Source organism: Triturus cristatus, chromosome 7 (assembly GCF_964204655.1).
Source record: "Triturus cristatus chromosome 7, aTriCri1.1, whole genome shotgun sequence".
Taxonomy (NCBI): Eukaryota; Metazoa; Chordata; class Amphibia; order Caudata; family Salamandridae; genus Triturus; species Triturus cristatus.
In genome coordinates, this window is record NC_140590.1 from 1,231,881,346 (window position 1) to 1,231,889,465 (window position 8,120).

An 8,120-nucleotide genomic window follows, 5' to 3' on the forward strand; every position below is an offset into this window, starting at 1 on the left:
CTAGCAGCCAGCGAAGATGGCCGTAGACTGAACGAGCTGCGCTAGTCCCCAGCTTTCAGCCCCGTTTATCCTGCATCATCCGTTCACAGCAAGAGCACCAGCGGCAGGGAGACGGCGGGAAACAAGATTGCTACTCCTCTGCCCAAAAAAAATCTTCATCAGAAGCGCCACGCTGAAGAGGAAACCTGAAGGTGAAATGAAACGCGCAGGTAAGATGGCACCGCCTGCTTGTTTGTGACGAGGACAGAGTCCAATTTCACTCGCTGGTGTCCTAAAAAAAATTTCGGTGCCCGTGGGGGAGAACACAGACCCCCCCTTGGACCTTGCATGCAAAGGGAGGGGGCTGCGGTAGTGCATGCAGGTAGAGAGCGCTTGAGCCCACCGGTTCTGCAGATGTGAGCCGCGGGGGTGAGAACCATCCAGATTGTGACTGGGAGCAATGGAGAGGGACCTGCGGATCTCCGGCTCTAAGGATCTCTGGCACCATCGAGCGGTGAGTGGATTGCAGCGGCGCCCTGCCGAGTGCAGACGCCAACAGATATCCTGAGGAGGCTAACCGAGACGCCTGGCTAAGCAGGCAGAAGTAGAGCAGCCCGGCGCGTGGGTAAGCGCCTGAGAGAACACCTGCGGTGTAGGCCTCCAACTGGGCACTCTTCCAAAAGGAGTGGGCGATTTCCTACGAGCCTCTCAGAAGCCGTGCGTGGAGTGCCCGGAGGGCCAGGTGCCCTTGCCGATTCTCCATTCGAGACCGAGTGCGGCGGAGCCGCAGCCCAGAAGCCCTGAGGGTGCACCCCGCTGGATGGAGGCACACTGAAGACCCTGACTGGACAGCTCTGCAACCCGGCAGTCGAGGGGCCTGAGACCAAGCTGGGTGAGTCTGGGCCCAGCTCCTAGACAACCAAGAGGTCCCTGGAATTGCGAAGAGATAACAAACAGCAGTGGACCAGTGGTGCTGCCGGCCACGGCCAGGAGACACAGGCAAACTCCCCAGCGATGATTTCAGTAGTGTTCTCCCTCTCCCTGCGGCGCCTCAAGGGCATGCAACTGACTTCAAGGGTCCTGTGGGGAGGAGGGACCTGCACCTATCTCCCGGAGTTAGAGCGGGCGCAGTAGAGCGATAACAGCCAGAGTGGACACACCCAGATAGATCAGGCTGAAACACCGGGGGCATCCAAGTCCCACGGGAACACAGAGCAAGAAATCCATCCAAGAATCTGAGCCTACCCCGGGTAGCTTTTTGCATCTGGAAGACAACAGCAATGGTTCAAAACAAGGGCGTGAGACCAGGCCAGGTTAATCAAATCGATAAATCACAGTGGCGGTGGGCTGCGAAGAGAGGGTTGCTGGGGTGGCGCCGTCGGATGGGGAAGAAGACCAAAGCCCAGACCCCTAATTAGGAGACATTATGTTGGCAATTAGAGACTTGCGTGGTACTCTGGAACCAAAACTAGACTCTGTAATGGAAGAAGTTATCCTACTCAGGGCAGATTTCCAGAAGCTGGCGGTCAAGATGTCCACTGCTGAAACAAGCATTGGGGGCCGGCAGTCCAAAACAAAATGCCTAGATGAGCAAGTGTCAGCGTTGACTAAAAACCAGACAGAAATCTTTGCTAGACTGGAGGATCAGGAGGGCAGAGCGTGCCGAAATAACATCCGAATGGTAGGCGTTCCTGAGGGAATGGAGAGGCCATCAATCGACCTCTTCCTGGAAGATTTAATCCTGAATAAGCTTAAGCCTAAATGCCTGTCCACCTTTTACTCAGTGGAACGATCATATTGCGCATTGGGATCCCGTCCGTGCCCAGGGGCCCCTCCCTGCACAATTATAGCTTGTTTACTAAACTACAGAGACAGGGATGCAATCCTGCAGGTGGCACACCAGCATGGCGACCTACAGTATGAAAATGCCACCATCTGAATTTTCCCAAATTTCACGCTCCAGGTCCAGCGACAAAGACATACTTTGACGCGGTGAAAAGGGCCCTCCAGTAAAAGAATGTGAAATAAATGATGTTATTTCCAGCGAAACTCAAGATCCTCACCGAGGGGAAATCCTTTTTCTTCATGTCGCCGGAAGAGGAAAGTGGCTGACTAGAGGGCGTGCGGACAGTTGGGCGGAAGGGGGGTAGAACACAAACACCCATCATGAAAGAGCAGGACACAGCGCAGCGAGACATGAACCCCTCGCCCAACAGTCCAGCGGCAGAGAACAGATAAGTGATCAGGAGGGGGGGCTACAATAACCATGTACTCTTCCTTCCCTTTATTTTGCTCGGGGTGGAAGCGGGGTGACTCAGGGGTTGCATGGGAAAATAACTGGCACAAAGAGACATTCGGAATTGAACAGACATTTATAGTTATAAAGACTCAGGACGCCCTCGCATAATTTATCTTCACAGGGCCTGCAAGCAGAGATGCTCTCATGAGAAGTTAAGGGGTATTGCAACATTTGACAGCAAAAATTATTCCAGTCAATACTGGCAGCTGGTTCACCACCCCTCAATAATTATTACCATTGCACAGTTAGGGTGACAGGCCCTCTGCATGTTGGGGAGGTAGGAGGTTTTCAACTCACCTAGCAGGGCTGCAGGGATGGGGTAGTTGGGGAAACTGTTTAATTTTGTTGTTCACTTTTTCACCGTTGCTCAAGACAGATATAATCGTACCACGATGCATGTTAACACTGGGCCAATTGGGGAGGGGGAACGATCCGCAGCCACCAACTGTTATGGCCACGGTAATGGGTGAATCAGCTAGTATCCGTGCCTGGACATGGAATGTGAATGGGCTGGGGAATAAAAAATGGACACTTGTCCTTCAGCACATTAAGCAACATTCCCCAGATGTAGTAATGATGCAAGAGACGCATCTCAGGGGGAGCCAATTTCGGCCCTAGACTGTTTTGGGTACAGACTGGTAGCTCACTCAAGGTACTCAACGGATGCCCAGGGGGTAGGAATTTTGATTCGCAGCATATTGCCTCTCGTCATAGCATCTGGTCTGATGATGCTGGCTGTTGCGTGGCAGTGGCGGGAAGATAGGAGGGGCGCTCAATTGCACTGTGCTTGTTCTATATACCTCCAAGGCTACACACAATCACTCTCCCAAAGATCAGCGTGCTCTTGGTAGGGCTTCCCATGGGCACCCTTTTGGTGGGGAGAATGCCAACGCAGTTTTAGATCGTGAACCAGATCGCTCCAATGAACAGGCGAGTCAGAAAGGAGAATGGGCCCTCTTGGGCTTCCTGACTGCCATGGGTTTAGTGGACCTCTGGAGGACACACAACCCTCAGGAACAACAAAATACATTTTCCTCAGCGCGACATGGCTCATTCTCAAGAATCAATTATTTATTTACTCAAAATGTGGGAGATTTTACAACACCGATACACATGGCCTGGGGCATTTCGGACCATTCCCCGGTGAGCATTACCATCCAGGACTTGTCCACTAGCAGAGCAGCATTTCCGAAGATCGATCCCTGGCAGCTAAGGGACCCCATACTGAGAGATAAACTCCGTGAAGGAACTGACCTTTACTTTAAAGAAAATGTAGGATCAGTAGAATCACACCAGACCATCTGGGAGGCCTACAAAACAGTGCTAAGGGGTCAAGCCCAGGCACTAATAGGGTGAAAGAGAAAAGAGGAGGCATTAAGAATAAGGTCGTTAGAACAGGAGATTCTTAACATGGAGAGGGAGGTGACAGCCAGTGGGGGTGCCAACCAGCGACATGAACTAGCTTTGCACCAGCGGAAGCTGCCTACCATGGCTGACAGTGAAGTGCGATCATACGCTCTGGCTATGCTGCACCGGCTGTATGACGTGGGCGACGAGACCTCTAGGCTATTGGCCTGGTTCAGGAAAAGAGACAGGGAGCGATCGTGGGTGGTCAGCATTAGAGACAAAGTTGAGACACTCCAAACGTCTACTGAGAAAGCGTATACTCGCCGGTGAGCACAAGGTCCGAGAGTGATTGTGACTAGCTGCTGAACGACTTTTCCCTGCCAACACTGTCTGCAGAGGCACGAGAAGCCTTAGATGCCGACCTAATAGAGGAGGAATTGTCTGGTGCCTTGGGATCCTTAAAGTCAGGGAAGGCAGTAGGTCTAAATGATCTTCCAGTTGAGCTATAAAAAAGCCTTGCCTGCAAAATAATACCACCACTACAAAACATGCTGGTGGAGGCCCGGGAGGAGGGACATTTGCCTGCTGACCAGCACGTGGCCACAATCGTGGTCATATACAAGGCTGGCAAGTCTCCAGACCAGTGCAGTTCCTACCGGCCAATTTCATTGCTCAACGTGGAGGCAAATGTGCTGGCAAAGGCCTTGGCCAACAGACTGGCGTCCGTCATCACTACTGTAATCCACGTAGGTCAAATTGGCTTTATGCTCAGTAGAAGCACTTGTCATAACTTGGGGAGACTCTATAGTGTTCTCCACTTGACGGCGGACCTCTCCTCCCAGCAGATGGCACTGATGGCACTGGACGCCTCGATGGCTTTCGATAATATAGAATGGCCTTATTTATTCGCAGGGCTCACCAGGCTGGGCTTTGGCCTCAACTTCTGTCGTTGTGTGAGACTGCTTTACCAAGGCCCAATGGCCCGAGTATGAGTTAACGGAGCACTATCTATACTTTTCCAGCTGTGAAGGGGCACCAGGCAGGGCTGTCCCCTATCGCCATTGGTATTTGCCTTGGCATTAGAGGCACTGGCGCACTGTATAAGGACAGACCCGATGATCTGGGGCATAGAAGCGCTCGGGTCTTGGAGGAACGGGTTTTGTTGTACGCCAATGACATAATCCTATATCTGTCAAGGCCATATTATTCCATAGCAAGGATTCTGAATATTTTTGAGTTTTTTGGGAGCTCCGGGCGTTGTTATGGCAGAGAGGTACACCCAGGATAGCACTACACAAGCTGCAAAAAGGGGTTTATGATGGCGGCCTGGCCATCACAGATATTAGGCTGTACTACTGGGCCTCACAGATACTAGTTATAAATGACTGGGTCTTTGCAGAGGGAGAAGTGGTCTACAGGGTAGATAGAGACACGATGCCGGGAGGGAGCTGCGAGTCATTCTTATATGCCCGCAAGACATGCCCAGAATGGCCTACACATACCGCGACTGTGGTTGTATGTTGGATTGAGGCAAACAGGTTTCTGGGATGCCAGGGTAAATTAACCGTCATGACACCCCTATGGACCGGGGACCGACTGAAGGAGGTGGCCACACCAGGGGGTTTTCAAGGGCTGGCAGACCATAGGTATTGACCGCTTGGGAGACGTGTGGAGGAGCGGCGCTCCTCTTCCCTTCGAAGACCTACGACAAGAATATAGCTTGACTCCAGCTCAGAGATTTAATTATCTGAGACTCACACACACCCGACAGAGACACATACACCAGACCCCATAGCGGCCCTCCGCGCTGCCTGGATTGATGACCTAGGTAATATAGAAGACTATGATTGAACAGAGGCACTGCAAAGCCCCAGGGAAATCGTAATCCGCACTAGATTCAGGCTGGTACAGCTTAAGATACTGCACCGCTCCTATTACCCATGCACACTCCTACACAAATGGGGAAGGGCACAAACAGCGCTTTGTAACAGGGACTGCCAGCGGTAGGGCTCCTCTTTTCATATCTTATGAGAATGTCTCAACATCACTTAGTTCTGGCAGAGAGTCACGATAATAATGTTGAGGGTATCTGGAACAGAGGTCCCAATGGAAGCCAGATGGCTCCGTCAAATGATTAGGGAAGAGACTGACATGTCAACCTCTGGCTGGCGCTGGCGGCAGGTATTGCAAAACGAAACATCGCCAGGTGCTGGGGTGCGCCCCAGCCCCCATCGGTGCCTGAGGGGAGATGGATATAGACTGGTGCCAATGAGCGGAAGAGACTGTGTACAAAAGTAGGGGGGGGTGTCAAGAAACGGGAAAAGAAATGGTCATCATGGCGCAGATACAGGACGGCATAGTGGAATTGGGGACCTGCATCATAGCTCCATTCACTCTTTAATGTATGAAAAGATCTCTATGCTTATTCGCTTCTCGCTCCTGATGACGACTGTTATCATAATACTGTTCTTTTCATTCCTTAGACGAAGTAGTCCGTCTCACCTCTCCTATGAAATACTTTTGTCACTAATCAACCTAGTGATGTGCATGCATATCTGATTAAGAATGTACTGTCTTCTGAGCTTGTTTAATAAAAAGAGTAAAAAAAAAAAAGGATGTGCATAGTATGGGAATGTTCCTTGAGTCGAATTGACTATGTGCAAAACGTCTGACTGTTTTAAAAAATGAAATCCATTAGTGGGAATGAAAATTGTCTTGACTGCTTGGGCATTATCAAAGTTGCTAATTTAGAGATAAAATATGGGCACTCCCCTTACAGTGCCGCAAGATCTTGTCATTTCAAGAAGTATTGTAATAATGCTCTCAAAACTGTGAGATAAATACGGCATAGGATAAAATGATTTTAGAATGCATCATCTGCTTTTCTTACCGCGTTGTGAAGGTCCAGTCAGCTGAATCCCTAAAAGAGAGGAATTAAAGCATTTTCACTAGTGTTGGGATAACAAGCTTCAATGAGTTCACCAACATTCCACAGAGGAACAGTACAATTCCCCGACCTACTGTAGTATATTCAAATGCAGGCCCCATCTACAGTAACACAATCAAACAACTCGCCTCACTCAGCATGACCAGAGATACAACGTTTACCTCGCACAGCAAAGCACAGACAATCCCCTCACCTACCATAGTATAGTCATATGTAACCCATATCTCCCATACCGACTTCAAGCAGAAACCCATCTTCATCTCACATTGTATGAACACAGACACACCATGTACCACCCACTGCGTAGTTAGGTAGTAAGGATAGAGTCCTCAACTCCCACGGTGTACTCAAGCACAGATCGCTTCCCTACCTCTGTGCAATAAGATATGCACATCTCATCTCTCTTAACAGGTTCAGGGGCAGGTCTCTCCCCTTCCTCTGTTCATCTATAGAGATAATCATCCCCCTCCCACAGTGTAATCAGAAGTTGATCCCTCTCCACACATAGGTGATCAGACAGAGAAAATCCTGCAACTATTCCCTTGGGGTGCTTGTCGGTTCGGATCAATTTTCTTCTAGGAATCTCCCCTTGCAAAGCTAAGAAATACGTTTTAACCATTCATTGGAGTGGGTGTTAGTCCCAGCCTGTGATTGTACATCTTCTTCATAAACTTTCTGAACTTCCCTGTATTTCATGGTCTGTTGCATTAAAATGTTCTCTCTGCATCTTGGAGCACCATGTTTTTAAGATGGTTAGTCATGAAAACAGCACAAGCTACATATTTCTGTAGACAGAATAAAATGAGCAGTGCTTCCCCTTACTCCATGGGTTATTAGCACTCTAGGTCCTTCCTGCCTTCTTCTTCATTTATTATATTTTCACCCTACTCACTTTCTTTAGTCCTTGTCTTCCTTTATTTCGATACTACCTACATTCATTTCCTTTATCTCTTTCTTCCTTCAGTCCATGACTCCCTTATTTCCTCTTCCATTGATTAATCTGGGCTCCTTTTCTTTATTTCAATGTTTTCACTTTCTCGCTTCCTTGGTTAATTTCCTACATACGTATCTAAATGCTTGACTTTCTTTCCTTTCTTTCATTCAATCAATTTCTAGCTTAATTTCTGCCACTGTGAGCTTGTACATGAACAAAAAATGTTTTCCTTCCCCTGCCCTCCCCTCTCTCTCTCCTCTCCCCGGTTCCTTCCTATCCATTTACTTTTACAATTCTCTTGTCTTCTCTCCCATCCTTCATTTCCTTCCTTTTAATATGAAATATTTCCTTGCTTCAATTAATTCAATCCTTAATTTCTTTGTTGAGCCTTTGTTTTCTAATTAACAAAATGCTGTATTCGCACAGTTTGTGAAACTTCATTTGCTTAATACGATACTTGTGCATGCCACAATTTTATGTTCCCTACGCAGTGCTATTAGAGGTATATGTAAATGATGGAAGAATTAGATGCTTGCCCCCTGGTGCCAGTATTCGAGAAGAGGTGGTGAGGTCTTAGGTGTGGTCAGGGTGGTGGTTGATCTGCGTCTGGATTC

The 8,120-nt window shown here is 48.9% G+C and overlaps 1 protein-coding gene across 1 annotated transcript in view; it reads right to left on the minus strand.

Annotated features, from left to right (window-relative positions):
• Nucleotides 1-6,521, minus strand: part of LOC146811689 (serine protease 27-like) — a gene marked incomplete at its 3' end in the record, with an annotated part of 108,571 nt that extends 102,050 nt beyond the window's left edge. Inside the window, exon 1 of the mRNA XM_085615098.1 lies at nucleotides 6,516-6,521. The remainder of the gene's footprint in view (nucleotides 1-6,515) is intronic.
• Nucleotides 6,522-8,120: the final 1,599 nt, after the last annotated feature.